This window comes from Triticum aestivum, chromosome 2A (genome assembly GCF_018294505.1).
Source record: "Triticum aestivum cultivar Chinese Spring chromosome 2A, IWGSC CS RefSeq v2.1, whole genome shotgun sequence".
NCBI lineage: Eukaryota > Viridiplantae > Streptophyta > Magnoliopsida > Poales > Poaceae > Triticum > Triticum aestivum.
This window is the reverse complement of record NC_057797.1, coordinates 733,889,371-733,911,769: the sequence shown is the minus strand read 5'-3', so window position 1 is coordinate 733,911,769 and position 22,399 is coordinate 733,889,371.

Here is a 22,399-nt window from a genome sequence, read left to right as displayed (position 1 = left end):
GCCGAAAACTGACTGTCACAATAAGCGTAAACTGGTCAGCGATCTAATGACGGTGTTAAATGACGGGCCATTCATAACAATGGTCGAAGTGTTTACGGCTTGACCTCGATTGTCGCCGAACACTACCGGGGGCTATTAACTGGCCTCCCAAACTAAATCCTCGGTATTTTGCTCTTAAATTGGAGCTGAGGTTTCATGATCATGCTTAGCATGACAACCCAAAGAAAGGAACCGATAGCGGGACTATTTTCTTTGTAAGACATTTCTTCTGTTAAATAGTAATATAACATATCTCTCTGTGTACCTTTGTTTATAAAAATGTATGGCCAGATTGCCTTGTTTGTTGTAAATCTTTGCCCTCATAAAGGCTTTATAAAGTAGGAAAAACACTCCTCGGCTATTGGCCGAGGAGGTGGAAGCCGATGGTCGGTCAACAAAGTTTTGTACAATGCGGATCCGAACATTAATGACATAAAGTACTTGGATACATAGAGTCATTACATATAATTTGTGATTTTACTATGGATATAAATCCTTAATTCGGCCACCCATGCCCGCATTAAGGCTCGGGGGCTACTGGGCTTCGGGCTTATTATTTACAAATATTAAAGGGGCACATCGATCCCCTGATCTGGTGTTGCCACCCGACCAGTGTCTCGGGGGCTACTGCATTGCTTGTCCAATGAAAAAAAATTTAAGTGTAATATAGTTTCCGAGGAGATTTTTATCCTCAGGTTGGTTGGCCGGACCCAATCTGAGTCTCGAGGACTGAGCACGCCGCTTTTTGTGTCCCGAAGTATTCTGCCGAGCTAGGACTTGATCCTCAGACCGATTTTGCAAATCAACCTGAGTCTCAGCGGCTACTAGGATCAGCGGTATTATGTCACCCTTCATGTGCATCTCGGGTTTTAGACCGATACCCACCTTGAGGGCTACTGGCTATATATCTCGGCAGAGAATAAACTTCACCAATCAAAAATATTGACAAAAATCGGCCCACGTTCGGGGTGGTGCACCACCTCGGAAGCAGTCTGGCATAAATCTCGGGCGCTAGTGGCTAGCTCCATAGAGGGCATTTCCGGCATTAAGCTCGGCTATACTCCTTCACACTTCTTTGAACCAAGGTGATTTATGACACCTCGGATACAGTCCGGTGTTGGAGCTCGGATACAGTCCGGCGTTGGAGCTCGGATACATAGTCCGGTGTTGGAGCTCGGATACAGTCCGGCGTTGGAGCTCGGATACATAGTCCGACGTTGGAGCACGGATACATTCCGGCGTTAGAGCTGGGAAGCGGTCCGGCGTTGGTGCTCGGCTGCAAAACATACCTCGAATGCAGTCCGGCGTTGGAGCTCGGACGCAAGAGGACACTGCCTCCCGGGAACAACTTCAAACCCGAGGTGTGTCATAAAAATAACAAGGCATTGATAAAGGCCAGAAACTTAAAGGGGCTCCTCGGATACCCGACGTGTAAACCTGTCGAATGCATTTCGGCGATCCTCAAGATCGAAGATGAGAAGATTTGTTGAACCAGTTTTCAAGACCGACGACCGAAGATGAAGAATGGTTCGGAAGAATCGAGGAGCGTCCCTAACTTGAAGACCGGTTCAGGGGGCTACTGACGGTGTCCTGGACTAGGGGGTACTCACCACGTCATCTCCCAATCTGTTAGATTGGGCAAAAGACCCCCATGGCCGTATACTCATGGGCCAGTTCGGACAGCTGCAACATACAAGGAAGATTCCACAAGACTTGGTGATCAAGACAAGGACTCCTCCCCACCGGCGTATTCGGCTAGGACTCTTGTTATCCTAGGCCTCTGGTGCATTATATAAACCAAGGCCAGGCTAGTCGATAGATCATATACAACAACAATCATACATAGGCTAGCTTCTAGGGTTTAGCCTCTACGATCTCGTGGTAGATCAACTCTTGTAATACTCATATCATCAATATCAATTGTAACATCCCAAAATTTCAATTTGGAATGTTATACACTAGATCATCATTCCATATCATATTTATTGCATTTTGGTTGATCCTAGAAATTTCACGCAACTCAAGGACCCTCGGAGAGAGTTGGAGATTTCGTTATTTTCACATTTTAGTTGTCTCAAATTTTGAAAATAGGATCTTTTGATTTTATTTATTTTATCTTCAATCATTTCTATTACAAAAATATGAGAGAGGGAATAAAAAGACTTTCCCAAAATAAAGAATTATTGAGGATTTAATAAAAAAATCAATTAAGATTTTATTTGGTTTTATTTGCTATTTTATTTGAATTTAGGAAAAATGCACGTTTTTCAAAATTGTATTTAGGCCCCAAATAAATGTTCATCCTATGCGGCTTGATTTTAGAAGCCGGGGAAAATTTATTTCGGGATTTTTGGAGTCCGTTTAGTATTCTTTTTGTTTTTTATGAGCGTAACTTTATTTAAAAAAACGCAACCGACCTACGGGCTGTGTCCGACCCGGACACTAGGCCAGTCCGGCTTTATAAGCCGGGGAGGCCCAGCCGGACCCCCCCCCAAACCCTAGCCGCCATAGCCCCGCACCGCCAACGCCTTTGCCGCGCCGCCGCCGCCGCCGCCCCTCGCCGCCCCGCCCCGCCGCCCCTCGCCGCCCCGCCCCGCCGCCCCTCGCCGCTGTGCCCCGCGCCGCCATTCGCCAGACCGCCGGAGGTAGTTTTTTTTCTTTTCACCCCGGTTTTTTTTCGAAAAACCGTTCGGTTTTTTCGACGGTTTTGTTCGTTTTTTAGTTTCGTTTTTTAATAGATTGGTTTTTCCAGTTTATTTAAATAGCGAGCGTTCGCCCGTTCGTTCTTTCTAACGAACATTCGTCATTTTTCTTTTTCTCAGATTAAATCCGCGATTTTTCAGATCGCGATCTCTGATCCGATTTTCGTTTTAGTCTAACTTTTCGCTTGTTTATCGGAATCAGGCGATTCAAGCGCCTGGAGTTTCGTCTCGAAACTCTCTTTCTGTTTAACCAACTTAAACATGTTTTTGCCACTGTAAAAATTTCCCTAGATCCAGAATAGTAAACGAAGCCTGTTTCTTTTGCCATTTGTCTTTCGTTGCTTTGTTCGTTTTGATTCTTTTTGCCAACCGGAGTTCTTAAGTTGGATTTTCTGGTTAGATCTCTTATTGGAGTTTTACCCGTGCATTAGTTGAGTACTTATTGTATGCTTGTTTGTTTGCAATAGAGTACCCGGAGTGCGCCGCTTGTTACTTCGAATCGCTAGGTTTCCCGAATCATCAGCAAGGCAAGTAACACTTTGGTCATACCTCCTACTACCCAGTTTTATTGCATTAGATCAATCCTCACACATTGCATGATTAGGATCTAATTAAAATTGTGGGTTCGGGAAGTAGTTGAGGTAGTACCTAGTACCTGTTTATTATCAAACCTTTGGGAGTTACTTCTACATTTGCTTATTATGCCATGCTATGCTAGTAGACGTGGATTGGGTGAGTGTATCCATGACAGATGTGAGATTGTTAATTAATGGTTTATTTAAGGTGGCAACTTAAACACACATCTGGGTGAATTGAGGTACCTGGGTATTCCAGGATTGCCTGTTTTTTTCGGACCGCCACCCAGGCTCAAAGGGATCATGAGATTGTTCATGCAAGAAACTTCCGTGTGCAGCCACAAGCTATCATGGGCTCTAGCATAGTTGACTAAGTCGTGCGAACTCTTACAGTGGTAGACTAGCAGATGTAGGGGATGTAGGTGGTATGGTCTACCCATCGTAAGGTGCTAGCGCTTCTGAAAGACTATGTCTCGGTCATCCGTTTCTCAAACACCATGTAGTGCGAGAAATCCAACGGAGGAGATCGAGACTTGTGGGGAAAAGTGCGCAAACCTCTGCAGAGTGTATAAACTAATCATGGTTAGCCGTGTCCCCAGTTATGGACATCTTGAGTATCTAGTACCTGGATTATCATGTGAATCTCAACATGTTACTATAAGGTTTGTTTAATGATGATGCTTAATTGGGATTGAGAACGCTGTCAACCATTCCCACTGTTTAACAACCACCATGATAGTTAAATAAATTTATTCCTTTGCAGTAGGGAAAAATTGGCTTTATGCAAAACTGTAACCATAGAGCCTTCCACCAGCCAAATATGCATATAGAATAGTTGTTTCATTGCATTACTCTCTATGTGTTACCTTGCCAGCATATTCCATGTGCTGACCCGTTTCGGGCTGCAACGTTAATGTTGCAGACTTTTCAGACGACGATTAAGGAGTTTTAGGTCGTGGTTCTATACTCAGTGATGCCGTTGGAATTGATGGACTCACTTATCTTCCAAGCCTTCCGCTGTTCTCGTTATTAGATGGCCTTAAGCCATATTTATTGTAATAAGTTCTCTTTTGAGACACTCGATGTAATAAGTGTGTGATTGCTACTCTATTATAAATCCTTCAAGTACTGTGTGGTGTCAGCATTACTGATCCAGGGATGACACCGGAGCACAGAGATTGGACCGTTTGAGGTCTGGTCGCTACAAGATGGTATCAGAGCACACGCTGACTGTAGGACACGACCACTAAGCTAAAGACCTAGATCACTACTCACTCTCTTCTCTTTCTGACTTCTCATCTTTTCTACTCTTTTAGGATGGCGGATGCAAGGAACAAGTTCACTCAACCGGATGAAGATACACCTTTTGGACGTCATTTGAAGGAAGTCACTAGATACCTGAACATAGGAGTACCAAGCTTCACCGGCACCTACAACGCCACTTTACCTGAAGAAGAGCGCTGGATGATTCAAGTTCAAGTTCCAGGAAGGACGTTCATGCCAGTCACTGAGCCCATAGAGTTTTCTTTTGATGCACCAACTTGGAGTCTAGGAAAGAGCATGGCAGCTCACATTGCCATGGGACGCATTGGAGAAGTCTACCGCAATGATCTCAAGGATACTATCTACCAGATTTGTGGGCGCCGAGATGAGCACTGGGAGATAATCAGCACCAAAAAGGATAGATCAGTCGCAGCTTTTATCCAGGAGTTAAACCAGCACATTCGACGTCAGGAGAACTAGATGTGCGCCGACATGATAGACCTGAAGAAGGCAAAGACAAGGATCAAGGAACTGGAGGAAGAACTCAAGGCTACACGTGAAGATTATGAAGAAGAAATTGAAGTATTAGTAGAGAAGAATGACGATCTGATCAAGAAAATCGGAATATTTATGGGAGGCTCTACACCGGTAGAAGAAGACGAAGAACCCAAGTAGATTCGCCCGGAAGACTACATCATCGTCGACGACACCGACTCGGATCCGGATGATAGCGATGATGACTACGTTGATGAAGCTGGAGCAGATATCATGGAGTCTGCAACCGAAGAATATTTCTAGTAGACCACCTCATCAGTAGTAGTAGTCCACCATGTAAATATTATAGTCCGAGCACTTTTGTGATTGTTAGGTCGATTGTATGCCCTTGTTCGATTGAATGAATGAAGAGAATTGTTTGCTTTTGCCTCATGTGCAAATGGGTAGTGTCTTCTCTTTACACCCCATCTATTCTTAAATCTCATCTTTTCTAAACCCTCAGATGCCTCCGAGACGTGACCCCAGATTTACCTTCCCACCGGAGCTCACCCAGTTGATCCAGCAGTAGAACACATTGATGCAGTTACTAGTCCAGAATCAGAATCAAGGGAACAACAACAACAACCCACCACCACCACCACCACCTGTTGATCACTTAGCCCGTTTTCTTAGGCTGAATCCGCCGGTGTTTTCCAGTAGCACTGAGCCGATACTAGCAGATGATTGGCTCCGCAAGATAGCTAGAGAGTTGACCACAGCAGGATGCACGGATGCGAAAAAGGTGAAGTTTGCCGCACATCAGCTTGAAGGACCCGCAGCATCATGGTGGGAGAATTTCACAGCCACTTTCCATGTCGACACTGTCACATGGGACCAGTTTCAGCAGGCTTTTCGAACTGCCCATGTTTCAGCAGGAGCTATGGTCATGAATAAGCGAGAGTTCCGCAACTTGCGCCAAGGAGGACGGACAGTTGGCCAGTATGTGGAGGACTTTAGTAAATTAGCACGTTATGCCCCAGATGACGTTGCTATGGATGCAGCAAAGCAGGAGAAGTTTCTGGAAGGACTGAATGATGAGTTGAGCATGCAGTTGATGGTAGCAACCTTCAACAATTACCAGGAGTTGGTAGACCGTGCTCTCATGATTGAAGGGAAGTAGCAGCACATTGAGAATCGCAAGAGGAAGTATGGACGAGGAAAGTACAATTCTGGAGCTCAGCAGAAGCCATGTTTTACCCCTAGACCGGGAGGACATTTCCAGCATACCCATGGAGGAGGTAGCTCGCACCATCACAATGGCCCCAAGACTGGCAATGGGAATGGAGGAAGCAATGGCCAGAACCGCACCAACCCATCGCCCCCAGCCAAGAAAGACCTGAGCCAAGTCACTTGCTTTAAGTGCCAGAAGACCAGACATTATGCCAACGAATGTCCTGAATCACTAAATGGAAATGGCAATGGAAGCTCTGGGAAGAAGCCAAACCCTTTCAACAGGGGACAGGTGAACCACGTTAATGTGGAGGAGGTTGAAGAGCAGCCGGATGCAGTAATCGGTAAGTTTTTGGTTAAGTCATTTACTGCACTCGTTCTTTTCGATACTGGTGCATCGCATTCATACATATCAAGGGGATTTGTGGATAAGTATAAACTGCCAACCCAAGCCCTTAGGTCACCCATGTTAGTAACCTCGCCTGGAGCAGAATATATGGCTAGTCTATGGTGTGATCGGTTACCATTAAGGATTGGTAACTACGTATTTCCATCAGACCTAATAGTGTTGGAATCTCAAGGACTGGATGCGATATTAGGCATGGATTGGTTGTCAAAGTATGAAGGGAATATTGAATGTGCCAGTAAGTCGCTCTTTCTTACCACCCCAGAAGGGAGAAGGATCAAGTATGTATCCCGGCATGTGCCGAAGAGGACTCAAGTAAATTGTTTAATAGGAGTTGTGCAGGAGGAAGTACCAGTAGTGAAGGATTTCCCTGATACATTTCCAAAAGAGTTGCTAGGCATGCCACCGGATAGAGATATTGAGTTTTTGCCAGGCACAGGGCCAATATCAAAGAGACCATATAGGATGCCCGCAAAGGATTTGGTGGAAATCAAGAAGGAGATTAAGGAGTTACTGGATAAAGGATATATTCGCCCAAGTTCATCGCCTTGGGGATCGCCAGTACTTCTAGTAGAAAAGAAGGATGGATCGTTAAGGATGGTTGTTGATTATCGAGGATTGAATGAAGTAACCATCAAGAACAAGTACTCACTACCGATGATCAATGATCTGTTTGATCGATTGCAAGGAGCTAAGGTATTTTCCAAGATTGATGTGCGATCAGGATACCACCAGTTGAAGATTCGGGAACAGGATATACCTAAGACGGCTTTTACCACCAGGTATGGGCTGTATGAGTATACTGTTATGTCATTTGGTCTGACTAACGCACCTGCATATTTTATGAACATGATGAACAAAGTGCTTATGGAGTTCTTGGATAAGTTCGTCGTAGTGTTCATTGATGATATCCTGGTTTACTCGAAGAATGAAGAGGAGCATAAGGAGCATTTGTGTTTGGTTCTTGGAAAGCTCAGAGAACATCAGTTATATGCCAAGTTTAGCAAATGTGAGTTTTGGTTGAAGGAAGTTGGATTTCTCGGACACGTTATATCCGGAGAAGGTATAGCAGTAGATCCCACTAAAGTTGATACCGTGACCAAGTGGGAAGCACCAACCACAGTTGGAGAGATCCAGAGTTTTCTTGGACTCGCAGGATACTACCGGAGGTTTATTGGGAATTTCTCAAAGATTGCGAAGCCTATGACGGAGTTGTTGAAGAAGGATACCAAGTACATATGGAATGAGGAATGTGAGGCTAGTTTTCAGGAGTTGAAGAAACGTTTGGTTACCTCACCAGTGTTGATTTTACCGGATCAGACCAAGGATTATGAGGTGTATTGTGACGCTTCACGTCGATGACTTGGAGCAGTGCTTATGCAGGAAGGAAGAGTTGTTTCATATGCCTCACGATAGCTTAAGCCTCATGAGTTGAATTATGCTACACATGATTTGGAGTTAGCAGCCGTAGTGCATGCATTGAAAACTTGGAGACATTTTCTGATTGGAAACCATTGCGAGGTGTACACGGATCACAAGAGCTTGAAGTATATTTTCACACAGAAGGAGTTGAATCTCAGACAAAGGAGATGGTTGGAGCTCATCAAGGATTATGATATGAGATTGCATTATCACCCTGGAAAGGCTAACGTAGTAGCGGACGCGTTAAGCCGTAAGAGCCATGTCAACACCTTAATGACGGGAGATTTACCAAGGGAGTTAGCCGAAAATCTTTGAGAGCTATGTTTGGAAATAGTCCCGAGTGGCTATGTAGCAGCATTGGAGATTCAGTCTACTTTGATGGATAAGATCAGAGAAGCTCAAAGGACTGACAAGGAGATTGCTTCTATTAAGGAGAAAATGAGCAAAGGAAAAGCTAAGGGATTTCGTGAGAATGAGCACGGCACCCTATGGTTTGAAGACCGTGTTTATGTGCCAAATGATCCGGAGATCAGGAAGTTAATTTTACAAGAGGCGCATGATTCACCGTATTCGATTCACCCAGGAAATACCAAGATGTATTTGGATTTGAAGGATATTTTCTGGTGGACCGGAATGAAGAAGGATATTGCGGAGTATGTAGCAGTTTGTGATGTATGTCAGAGAGTGAAGGCAGAGCATCAGAAGCCAGCAGGATTGCTACAACCATTGTCGATACCCGAATGGAAGTGGGATAAGCTAGGCATGGATTTTATTATAGGATTGCCCAGAACATGTTCAGGCTATGACTCGATATGGGTTGTAGTCGATCGTTTGACAAAGGTAGCTCATTTCATTCCAGTGAAGACTACCTATACCAGTGCAAAGTTGGCAAAGATATACATGACCAAAATCATATGTCTGCATGGAGTTCCAAGGAGCATTGTATCAGACAGAGGAACCCAGTTTACCTCAAAGTTCTGGAATCAGTTGCATGAGACTTTGGGAACTAGACTGGAGTTTAGCACGGCTTTTCATCCGCAGACAGATGGACAGACTGAGAGAGTCAATCAGATTTTGGAGGATATGCTAAGAGATTGTGCGCTAGATTACGGATCTAGTTGGGACGAGAATTTGCCGTATGCAGAGTTCTCTTACAACAACAGCTATCAATCCAGTTTGAAGACGGCCCCTTTCCAAGCCTTGTACGGAAGGAGGTGCAGGACCCCATTGTCCTGGGATGAAGTTGGAGATCGTCAGTTGTTTGGACCGGATCTGATAAAAGAATCTGAACAGAAAGTGAAATTAATTCGCGACAGGCGGAAGGTAGCTCAATCCAGGCAGAAGAGTTATGAAGATTCTAAACGCAAGGAGACAGTTTACGAAGTCGGAGACCGAGTTTATCTTCGAGTATCGCCACTTCGAGGAGTTAAGCGTTTTGGAGTTAAGGGAAAGTTAGCGCCACGTTTTGTAGGCCCATACAAAGTTTTGGAGCGTATGGGAGAAGTTGCCTATAAGTTGGAATTGCCCAAGGATTGTCAGGAGTACACGACGTGTTCCATGTATCCCAGTTGAATAAGTGCCACGCAGAGATGGCTGAAATACCACTGAGAGATACGGTACCACTAGAAGCAATTTAGTTGGACAGTGATTTAACCTATGAGGAGAACCAGTTAAGATTCTAGAGTATGCCAGTCGAGTCACCCGCAGCAAGGTTATCAAGTTTTGCAAGGTTCAGTGGAGCCACCACACGGAGGATGAAGCCACCTGGGAACGAGAGGAAGATTTGTTGAAAGACCACCCTCACCTATTTTCTAGCCAACCCAAATCTCGACGGCGAGATTCATCTTAAGGGGGGTAGGTTTGTAACATCCCAAATTTTCAATTTGGAATGTTATACACTAGATCATCATTGCATATCATATTTATTGCATTTTGGTTGATCCTAGAAATTTCACGCAACTCAAGGACCCTCGGAGAGAGTTGGGGATTTCGTTATTTTCACATTTGAGTTGTCTCAAATTTTGAAAATAGGATCTTTTGATTTTATTTATTTTATCTCCAATCATTTATATTACAAAAATATGAGAGAGGAAAATAAAATGACTTTCCCAAAATAAAGAAATATTGAGGATTTAATAAAAAAATCAATTAAGATTTTATTTGGTTTTATTTTCTATTTTATTTGAATTTAGGAAAAATGGCATTTCTTAAAATTGCATTTAGGCCCCAAATAAATGTTCATCCTGTGCGGCTTGATTTTAGAAGCCGAGGAAATTTATTTCGGGATTTTTGGAGTCCGTTTAGTATTCCTTTTGTTTTTTTTCTGAGTGTAACTTTATTTAAAAAACGCAACCGACCTACGGGCCGTGTCTGACCCGGACACTAGGCCCGCCCGGCTTTATAAGCCGGGGAGGCCCAGCCGGACCCTCCCCCCAAACCCTAGCCTCCATAGCCCCGCGCCGCCACCGCCGCCTTTGCCGCCGCCACCGCCGCCCCTCACCGCCCCGCCCCGCCGCCCCACGCCGCTACGCCCCGCGCCGCCCCGCCGCCGCCTCGCCGCCGTGCCGCCGTTCGCCGGACCGCCAGAGGTAGTTTTTTTCTTTTCGCCCTGGTTTTTTTTTTTGAAAAACTGTTCGGTTTTTCCGGTGGTTTTGTTTGTTTTTTCAGTTTCGGTTTTTTTAAATAGATCGGTTTTTCCAATTTATTCAAATAGCGAGCGTTCGCCCATTCGTTTGTTTTAACGAACGTTCGTCGTTTTTCTTTTTCTCGGATTAAATCCGTGATTTTTCTGATCGCAATCTCTGATCCGATTTTTGTTTTAGTCTAACTTTTCGCTTGTTTATCGGAATCAGGCGATTCAAGCGCCTGAAGTTTCGTCTCGAAACTCTCTTTCCGTTTAACCAACTTAAACAAGTTTTTGCCACTGTAAAAATTGCCCTAGATCAGAATAGTAAACGAAGCCTATTTCTTTTGCCATTTGTCTTTCGTTGCTTCGTTCGTTTTGATTCTTTTTGCCAACCAGAGTTCTTAAGTTGAATTTTCTGGTTAGATCTCTTATTGGAGTTTTACCCGTGCATTAGTTGAGTACTTATTGTATACTTGTTTGTTTGCGATAGAGTTCCCGGAGTGCGCCACTTGTTACTTCGAATCGCTAGGTTTCCCGGATCATCAGCAAGGCAAGTAACACTTTGATCATACCTCCTACTACCCAGTTTTATTGCATTAGATCAATCCTCACACATTGCATGATTAGGTTCTAATTAAAATTGTGGGTTTGGGAAGTAGTTGAGTTAGTACCTATTACCTATTTATTATCAAACCTTTGGGAGTTACTTCTACGTTTGCTTATTATGCCATGCTATGCTAGTAGACGTGGATTGGGTGAGTGTATCCATGATAGATGTGAGATTGTTAATTAATGGTTTATTTAAGGTGGCAACTTAAACACACATCTGGATGTATTGAGGTACCTGGGTATTCCAAAGTCGTGCGAACTCTTACAGTGGTAGACTAGCAGATGTAGGGGATGTAGGTGGTATGGTCTACCCATCGTAAGGTGCTAGCGCTTCTGAAAGACTATGTCTCGGTCATCCGTTTCTCAAACACCATGTAGTGCGAGAAATCCAACGGAGGAGATCGAGACTTGTGGGGAAAAGTGCGCAAACCTCTGCAGAGTGTATAAACTAATCATGGTTAGCTGTGTCCCCGATTATGGACATCTTGAGTATCTAGTACCTGGATTATCATGTGAATCTCAACATGTTACTATAAAATTAATTTTGATGGGTTTGTTTAATGATGATGCTTAATTGGGATTGAGAATGATGTCAACCATTCCCACTGTTTAACAACCACCATGATAGTTAAATAAATTTATTCCTTTGCAGTAGGGAAAAATTGGCTTTACGCAAAACTGTAACCATAGAGCCTTCCACCAGCCAAATATGCATATAGAATAGCTGTTTCATTCCATTACTCTCTATGTGTTACCTTGCCAGCATATTCCATGTGCTGACCCGTTTCGGGCTGCAACGTTAATGTTGCAGACTTTTCAGACGATGATTAACGAGTTTTAGGTCGTGGTTCTATACTCAGTGATGCCGTTGGAATTGATGGACTCACTTATCTTCCAAGCCTTCCGCTGTTATCGTTATTAGATGGCCTTAAGCCATATTTATTGTAATAAGTTCTCTTTTGAGACACTCGATGTAATAAGTGTGTGATTGCTACTCTGTTATAAATCCTTCAAGTACTGTGTGATGTCAGCATTACTAATCCAGGGATGACACCGGAGCACAGAGATTGGGCCGTTTGAGGTCTGGTCGCTAGCAGGACGTAGGGTTTTACCTCCATCAAGAGGGCCCGAACCTGGGTAAAACATCATGTCCCCTGCCTCCTGTTACCATCCGCCTTAGACGCACAGTTCGGGACCCCTACCGAGATCCGTCGGTTTTGACACCGACACCCACGATGCGGCTATATCTCCCACGTGTCGAAGCATGACTTAGAGGCATAACCGCATTGTAAGCAATGTCGCAAGTGAGGTAATCTTCACACAACCCATTTAATACAAAAGGGAAAGAGATACATAGTTGGCTTACAATCGCCACTTCACACAATACATGAATAAAGCATTACATCATCCAGATACAATCAAGGTCCGACTACGGAACCAAAATAAAAGAAGACTACCCCAAATGCTACACAGATCCCCGATCGTCCCAACTGGGCTCCACTACTGATCAACTGAAAAACTAAACAACATAACGAACACGGTCTTCATCGAGCTCCTCCTTGAGCTCGATAGCGTCACCTGCATGGTTTCATCGGCACCTCCAAGCTGGTTTTGGAAGTATCTGTGAGTCACGGGGACTCAGCAATCTCACACCCTCGCGATCAAGACTATTTAAGCTTATAGGAAGGGAAAAAGGTATGAGGTGGAGCTACATCAAGCGACTAGCATATTTGGTGGCTAACATACGCAAATGAGAGCGAGAAGAGAAGGCAAAAGCACGGTCGAGAATCTATGATCAAGAAGTGATCCTAGAACAACCTACGTCAAGCATAACTCCAACACCATGTTCACTTCCCGGACACCACCGGAAAGAGACCATCACGGTAACACATGCGGTTGATGCGTTTTAAATAAGTTAAGGTTCAGGTTTTCTACAACCGGACATTAACAAATTCACATCTCCCCATAACCGCCGGCACGGCTTTTGAAAGTTCAAATCCCTGCACGGGTGTCCCAACCTAGCCCATCACAAGCTCTCACGGTCAACGAAGGATATTCCTTCTCCCAAGACAATCCAATCAGACTCGGCATCCCGGTTACAAGACATCCTCGACAATGGCAAAGCAAGTCCAGCAAATCCGCCGGAATGTGCCGACGAATCCCGATAGGAGCTGCACATATCTCGTTCTTAGGGCAAACTCAGATAGGTCAAGCTACGAGTAAAACCAGCCCTCGAGTTGCCCCGAGGTGGCCCCGCAGGCTGCCCATTTCGGACCAACACTCAGAGGAGCACTGGCCCGGGTGGGTTAAAATAAAGATGACCCTTGGGCAGGCCTACCCAAGGGAAAGAAAAGGTTAGGTGGCAAATGGTAAAACCAATGTTGGGCCTTGCTAGAGGAGTTTTATTCAAGGCGAACTGTCAAGGGGTTCCCATTATAACCCAACCGTGTAAGGAACGCAAATTCCGGGAACATAACACCGATATGACGGAAAACTAGGGCGTCAAGAGTGGAACAAAACACCAGGCATAAGGCCGAGCCTTCCACCCTTTACCAAGTATATAGATGCATTAATATAATAAGAGATATTGTGATATCCCAACAAAATAACCATGTTCCAAACATGGAACAAGCTCCAATCTTCACCTGCAACTAACAACGCTATAAGAGGGGCTGAGCAAAGCGGTAACATAACCAAACAACGGTTTGCTAGGACAAGGTGGGTTAGAGGCTTGGCCTAGCAATGTGGGAGGCATGATAAAGCAAGTGGTAGGTATCGTAGCATAGGCATAGCAAAAGAGCGAGCAACTAGCAAGCAAAGATAGAAGTGATTTCGAGGGTATGGTCATCTTGCCCGAAATCCCGCAAGGAAGAAGAACGACTCCATGAAGAAGAACAAACGGACGTTGTCAAACGAATCCTCACAAATGCGACATTATCGAAACTAACCCGAAGAAGCAACACCGGAAAGAAGCAAACAACATATTAAGCAACCATCACATAACATGGCATGATGCACAACCAAGTATGATGCAGGTCCGGTTTAATGAAGCATGGCATGTCAAAGTGCACAAGCAATCCTACAAATTAAGTGGAGCTCAATATGCAACTCCGTTGCATATTGACGAAACACCACGGAACTTATTTAGTTCGATCTTGTTTATGTACCCAACAAGATTAAATGTTGTTAGCATGGCAAGAGGTGAGGCAAAAGGAAACTAGCTAACTAGTCAAATTTAAATGAGGATGGAAATAACAAACAACAATTCCGGAAACTCCTCATGTGCATATTTTTAGGTTTGGTACTATTCTGCCCTAAACACCATTTTAGACTTATTAAACATGCAAAGTAAGGCCACCATGTTAAACTAGGCATTTTTCTACCCCATTTACATATAAAGTTTATTAAATTTGGAGCTACGGTTATTAAGTTATGAATTAAAACATTTTACATGGCAATATGGCAAAGTATAAGCAAACATCATTTTAAACATTTTAAACATAGATGAAAGTGACATATTATGGAACTAGATAAAAAACTAAGCATATTATATATATATATATATATATATATATATATATTGTTTTAATCCGATGCACGGTTAATTAGTTATTAGATGCATGAAGTCTAGGTTTTTTTTTTTGCAAAAGCTGTTGTCTCTAGTAAAATACTAAAAACGCAGAGGCAGGAAAAAATGGATATGGGCCGAATCTGAGATCTGACCCAACTGCAGGAAAAAAAGAACAGGAAAAAAAGGAGGGCGCACGGGGGTGGCCTCACCATGGGCCAAGGCCCATTCGGTGGAAGAGAAGCTGGGCCGCAGCACTCCTGCATCTGGTAGCGGCTGGGCTTCGTAGACGGGGTCAACGGGCGCTGATGGAGCTGGGCTTTGCGTGAGACAGGCAGTCGACGCAGCAGTTCCTGATGTTCAACACAGGGAAAACAGGGGAGCGGCTGCAGGAGGACTCCGGTGAGGCGGGCGGCGACCTGGAGGCGGGGATGAGGCTGGGACCGCAGGGTCTTGACGCGGGATGCGGTCAACGGGCGCACAGAGGAGCGGTTGTGGGGCTTGGCGAACTACTGGCGTTGCTGCGGCGACGAGGCAGCGAGTCGAGGAACTTGGCGGCCCGGCGAGGAAACGGCAACGCAGCAGGGACACGTCCGGAACGACGCGGGAATGGAGGCAGGGCACAGATCCGAGGCGCGGGGCAGAGGAGGTGCGGGCGAGGTCCCCTTCGAGGTCCGCCGGCACAGGACGGGTCATGGACTGGTGCTCCTGCAGGGGAACACGGGGAAGAGAGGGAGATCAAGGCAGAGAGAAGAAGAATGGGAGGAAGGAGAGGGGCGACGAGCAGTTCCTGCTGGGGCTCCGGCGAGGTTGTGCTCGAGGTCGTCGGCGCTGCACGAAGATGGGGAGCTCAGGTTCCTCCCGATATGGACCTCAAGCTAGGCTGCGGGTGCTAAGGCCTGACGAGGCCAACGTGAGCGAAACAGGGGGGAACAGGGGCCCGACGGCATGCTTCGGCGGGTGATGGCCCGAGACTTTGGGGTGGATTCGCCGGGGACTGGCCGGAATGGAGCAGGTCAGAGGAGGGTAGTCGCGGATCCGGCGAGGAGCGGCAGTGCTTTGAGCTCCTAATGGCCGGGAGGCAGTGCACGGGCACGAGGAAGAGCTTGGTGGTGCGGGAAGTTTTGGATCGGGGCAAGGTGGAAGCTGCCGATTGGGGTGGTGCTGAAAACAAGGGAGAGTGGCGGCGGCCAAAAGGGAATGATGGGACAAGCCTCCTCGAATTTAGGGTTGGTCAAATATATATATCTCATGAAGATTAGGTTAGGGGCTATCTCGTCCTTCCGATCAAAATTAGACGGTTGGGAAAAATAAACTAGGGAGTTCAAATGAGAAAACGGTGATGTTTTGTAGATGTTTGGGGATGATCCGGATACAACGGTGACGACTCCCCGGGTCGGGTTCGGGACAACTACCGGACGCGCGCGAGGGGTGGGCCGCGGGCTGACAAGAGAGGTTAGGTTGGGCCTCGTAGTAGGCAGTGGGTTGTGCAGAAAGCTTTGGGCTGAGAGAAGAGAAGAAAGAGACCCGGCGACTGTTTTCGGAGACCGAAAACGTCCGACGTTTGACCGACTATATTGTCGCTATGGTTAATCGTTGGGGCGTCAAACGAACTCCGAATGCGATGAAATTTGGCAGGCAGCCTACCTACACTATAATAAGACCGCACGCCAACTTTCAACCCATTCCGAGAACACTTTCCGGCCACTTATAAAATAATATTTCGGACGTGCCGCGGGCGCGTGCAAGTGTGTCTGGACTCAGAACGGACAACGGAAGGAACTGGGAGACCGGGACAGATGCAAGTTTTGAAAACATGATGATGCAATGCATAAGATGCAATGACAAGATGCAACACGCAAGAGAATGACAAGATAACAACAATGAATAACAGGAAGACACCTGGCACATCGGTCTCGGGGCGTTACACCATCACATACCCTTATCTCCCGCATTAATTTATTTGCTATTTGCCTCTTGTTTTCCTCTCCCCCAGTTCACCCTTGCCATTTTATTCGCCCTCTCTCTCTATCCTCCCTCTCTTTCTCTATTTGCCTCTTTTTGCCCTTTTGCTTTTTGTTTGGTTGTGTGTTAGTTTGCTTGCTTGCCACTGTGGCTCTACCTAAATTTGGTGATCTTCACCTTAAAAGGTTAGAAGAGATCGAAAGCAATGTCAGGAGTTTTATGGTTTTGCAATTTGAACATAATAGTTTCTTCAGAAACGAGCTTAAGGAACAGAAAAGTTTTATGAGTTTTATGAATAAAGAGCTTGATGACATGTCTAAAGAATTCGATGGTTTAAGATCCGAGATTGCTCATCTTGAGAAATTGACTACTGAAATTTCGGATAGGCAGGCTACCTTAGTTAATAGGATGGCCGCTAAACCGAATTGCTATGAAAATAAAGATGAAGAATTAAAAGTTATTGATGTGTCCCCTATTAAATCTTTGTTTTGCAATATGAATCTTGATAGTGATGGGACTGAATATGATCCACCTTTACCTAGAAGGCGTTCCAAGAATTCGAAATTTTTTGATCTTGATGCTAAAATTGATAAAAGTGGGATTGAAGGAATTAAAACCCTAGATGTCGCTAAACCCACTATTACGGATTTCAAGGAATTTAACTATGAAAATTTCTCTTTGATTGATTGTATTTCCTTGTTGCAATCCGTGCTAAATTCTCCTCCCGCTTATAGTCAAAATAAAGCGTTTACTAAACACATCGTTGATACCTTGATGCAATCTTATGAAGAAAAACTTGAATTGGAAGTTTTTATCCCTAGAAAACTCTATGATGAGTGGGAACCAACTATTAAAATTAAAATTAAAGATCATGAATGTTGTGCTTTATGTGATTTGGGTGCTAGTGTTTCCATGATTCCAAAGACTTTGTGTGATTTGTTAGGTTTCCGTGATTTTGATGATTGCTCTCTAAACTTGCACCTTGCGGATTCCACTATTAATAAACCTATGGGAAGAATTAATGATGTTCTTCTTGTTGCAAATAGGAATTATGTGCCCATAGATTTTATTGTTCTTGACATAGATTGCAATCCTTCATGTCCTATTATTCTTGGTAGACCTTTCTTTAGAACGATTGGTGCAATTATTGATATGAAGGAAGGAAATATTAGATTCCAATTTCCATTGAGGAAAGGCATGGAACACTTTCCTAGAAAGAAAATTAAATTACCTTATGAACCTATTATGAGAGCCACTTATGGATTGCCTACCAAAGATGGCAATACCTAGATCTATCCTTGCTTGTTATGCCTAGCTAGGGGCGTTAAACGATAGCGTTTGTTGGGAGGCAACCCAATTTTATTTTTATTCCTTGATTTTTGCTCCTGTTTAGTAATAAATAATTTATTTAGCCTATGTTTTGGTTGTGTTTTTTGTGTTTAATTAGTGTTTTTTCCAAGTAGAACCATTGGGAAGACTTGGGGAAAGTCTTGTTACACTTGCTGTAAAAAACAGAAACTTTATCGCTCACTATAACTGCTGCCATTTTTATTTAGAAAGTGCTATTTAGTTAATTATTTTTGCATATGATTAATAGATAAATTCCTCACGTCCAGAAATTTATTTTAGAATTTTTGGGGTTCCAGATCTTGTGCTAGCTACAGATTACTACAGACTGTTCTGTTTTTGACAGATTCTGTTTTTCGTGTGTTGTTTGCATATTTTGCTGAATCTATGGCTAGTAAAATAGTTTATAAACCATAGAGAAGTTGGAATACAGTAGGTTTAACACCAATATAAATAAAGAATGAGTTCATTAAAGTACCTTGAAGTGGTCTTTTGTTTTCTTTCGCTAACGGAGCTCACGAGATTTTCTACTTTGAGTTTTGTGTTGTGAAGTTTTCAAGTTTTGGGTAAAGATTTGATGGATTATGGAACAAGGAGTGGCAAGAGCCTAAGCTTGGGGATGCCCATGGCACCCCCATGATAATCTAAGGACACCTAAAAGCCAAAGCTTGGGGATGCCCCGGAAGGTATCCCCTTTATCGTCTACTTCTATCGGTACCTTTACTTGGAGCTATATTTTTATTCGCCACATGATATGTGTTTTGCTTGGAGCGTCTTGTATGATTTGAGTCTTTACTTTTTAGTTTACCACAATCATCCTTGCTATATACACCTTTTGAGAGAGCCATACATTATTTGGAATTTGTTAGAATACTCTATGTGCTTCGCTTATATCTTTTGAGTTATATAGTTTTGCTCTAGTACTTCACTTATATCATTTAGAGCACAGTGGTGGATTTGTTTTATAGAAACTATTGATCTCTCATGCTTCACTTAGATTATTTTGAGAGTCTTAAATATCATGGTAATTTGCTTAAAATCCTAATATGCTAGGTATTCAAGATTAGTAAAATTTTCTTATGAGTGTTTTGAATACTAAGAGAAGTTTGATGCTTGATGCTTGTTTTGAGATATGGAGGTAATAATATCAAAGTCATGCTAGTTGAGTAGTTGTGAAATTGAGAAATGCATGTGTTGAAGTTTGCAAGTCCCGTAGCATGCACGTATGGTAAATGTTATGTAACAAATTTGAAACATGAGGTGTTATTTGATTGTCCTCCTTATGAGTGGCGGTCGGGGACGAGCGATGGTCTTTTCCTACCAATCTATCCCCCTAGGAGCATGCGCGTAGTGCCGAGGTTTTTGATGACTTGTAGATTTTTTCAATAAGTATGTGAGTTCTTTCTGACTAATTTTGAGTCCATGGATTATACGCACTCTCATCCTTCCATCCTTGCTAGCCTCTTCGGTACCGTGCATTGCCTTTCTGACATTGAGAGTTGGCGCAAACATCGCCGGTGCATCCAAACCCCGTGATATGATACGCTCTTTTACACATAAACCTCCTTATATCTTCCTCAAAACAGCCACCATACCTACCTATTATGGCATTTCCATAGCCATTCCGATATATATTGCCATGCAACTTTCCACCATTATGTTTATCATGACACATTCATTATTGTCATATTGCTTAGCATGATCATGTAGTTGACATAGTATTTGTCGCAAACCCACCATTCATAATTCTTTCATACATGTCACTCTTGGTCCATTGCATATCCCAGTACACCGCCAGAGGCATTCATATAGAGTCATCTTTTCTTCTAGTATCGAGTTGTAATCATTGAGTTGTAAATAAATATAAGTGTGATGATCATCATTTTCTAGAGCATTGTCCCAAGTGAGGAATTATAAAAAAAGAGAAAGGCCAAAAAAATATGAGAGAAAAAGAGAGAAGGGACAATGTCACCATCCTTTGCCACACTTGTGCTTCAAAGTAGCACCGTAATCTTCATGATAGAGAGTCTCTTGTTTTGTCACTTTCATATACTAGTGGGAATTTTCATTATAGAACTTGGCTTGTATATTCCAACAATGGGCCTCCTCAAGTGCCCTAGGTCTTCATGAGCAAGCAAGTTGGATGCACACCCACTTAGTTTCTTTTGTTGAGCTTTCATACATTTATATCTCTAGTGCATCCATTGCATGGCAATCCCTACTCCTTGCATTAACATCAATCGGTGGGCATCTCCATAGCCCATTGATTAGCCTTGTTGATGTGAGACTTTCTCATTTTTTTCTTCTCCACATAACCCCCCTCATTATATTCTATTCCATCCATAGTGCTATGTCCATGGCTCGCGCTCATATATTGCGTGAAAGTTTATAAGTTTGAGATTACTAAAGTATGAAACAATTGGTTGGCTTGTCATCGGGGTTGTGCATGATGAGAGCATTCTTGTGTGACGAAAATGGAGCATGACTAAACTATATGATTTTGTAGGGATGAACTTTCTTTGGCCATGTTATTTTGAGAAGACATAATTGCTTTGTTAGTATGCTTGAAGTATTATTATTTTTATGTCAATATGAACTTTTGTCTTGAATCTTTCGGATCTGAATATTCATACCACAATTAAGAATAATTACATTAAAATTATGCCAAGTAGCACTCCGCATCAAAAATTCTGTTTTTATCATTTACCTACTCGAGGACGAGCAGGAATTAAGCTTGGGGATGCTTGATACGTCTCCAACGTATCTATAATTTTTGATTGCTCCATGCTATATTATCTATTGTTTTGGATATTATTGGGCTTTATTATCCACTTCTATATTATTTTTGGGACTAACCTATTAACCGGAGGCCCAGCCCAGAATTGCTGTTTTTTTTGCCTATTTTAGGGTTTCGAAGAAAAGGAATATCAAACGGAGTCCAAACGGAATGAAATCTTCGGGAACATGATTTTCTCAACGAACAAGACCCAGGAGACTTGGATCCTACGTCAAGACACAAAAGAGGAGGCCACGAGGTAGGGGCCCGCCTACCCCCCCCCCCCCAGCACACCCTCCACCCTCATGGGCCCCATGTTGCTCCACCGACGCACTCCTTCCTCCTATATATACCTACGTACCCCCAAACGATCAGATACGAAGCCAAAACCCTAATTCCACCACCGCAACTTTCTGTATCCATGAGATCCCATCTTGGGGCATGTTCCGGAGCTCCGCCGGAGGGGGCATCGATCACGGAGGGCTTCTACATCAACACCATAGCCCCTCCGATGACGTGTGAGTAGTTCACCTCAGACCTACGGGTCCATATATAGTTAGTAGCTAGATGGCTTCTTCTCTCTTTTTGGATCTCAATACAATGTTCTCCCCCTCTCTTGTGGAGAACTATTCGATGTAATCTTCTTTTTGCGGTGTGTTTGTTGAGACCGATGAATTGTGGGTTTAGGATCAAGTCTATCTATGAACAATATTTGAATCTTCTCTGAATTCTTTTATGTATGATTGGTTATCTTTGCAAGTCTCTTCAAATTATCAGTTTGGTTTGGCCTACTAGATTGATCTTTCTTGCAATGGGAGAAGTGCTTAGCTTTGGGTTCAATCTTGCGGTGTCCTTTCCCAGTGACAGTAGGGGCAGCAAGGCATGTATTGTATTGTTGCCATCGAGGATAACAAGATGGAGTTTTCATCATATTGCATGAGTTTATCCCTCTACATCATGTCATCTTGCTTAAGGCGTTACTCTGTTTTCATTAACTTAATACTCTAGATGCATGCTGGATAGCGGTCGATGAGTGGAGTAATAGTAGTAGATGCAGGCAGGAGTCGGTCTACTTGTCTCGGACGTGATGCCTATATACATGATTGCTACCTCTTGAGCACTGCGTTGGATTTCCCCAAATAGGAGAGGATGATGTAGCAAAGTAGCATAAGTATTTCCCTCAGTTTTTTAGAACCAAGGTATCAATCCAGTAGGAGGCTACGCGCGAGTCCCTCGTACCTACACAAAAACAATAGCTCAACACAACCAATTGGCTTAGGGGTTGTCAATCCCTTCACGGTCACTTACGAAAGTGAGATCTGATAGAGATGATAAATAATATTTTTGGTATTTTTTGGTATAGAGATGCAAAGTGAAAAGTAAAAGGCAAAGTAAAA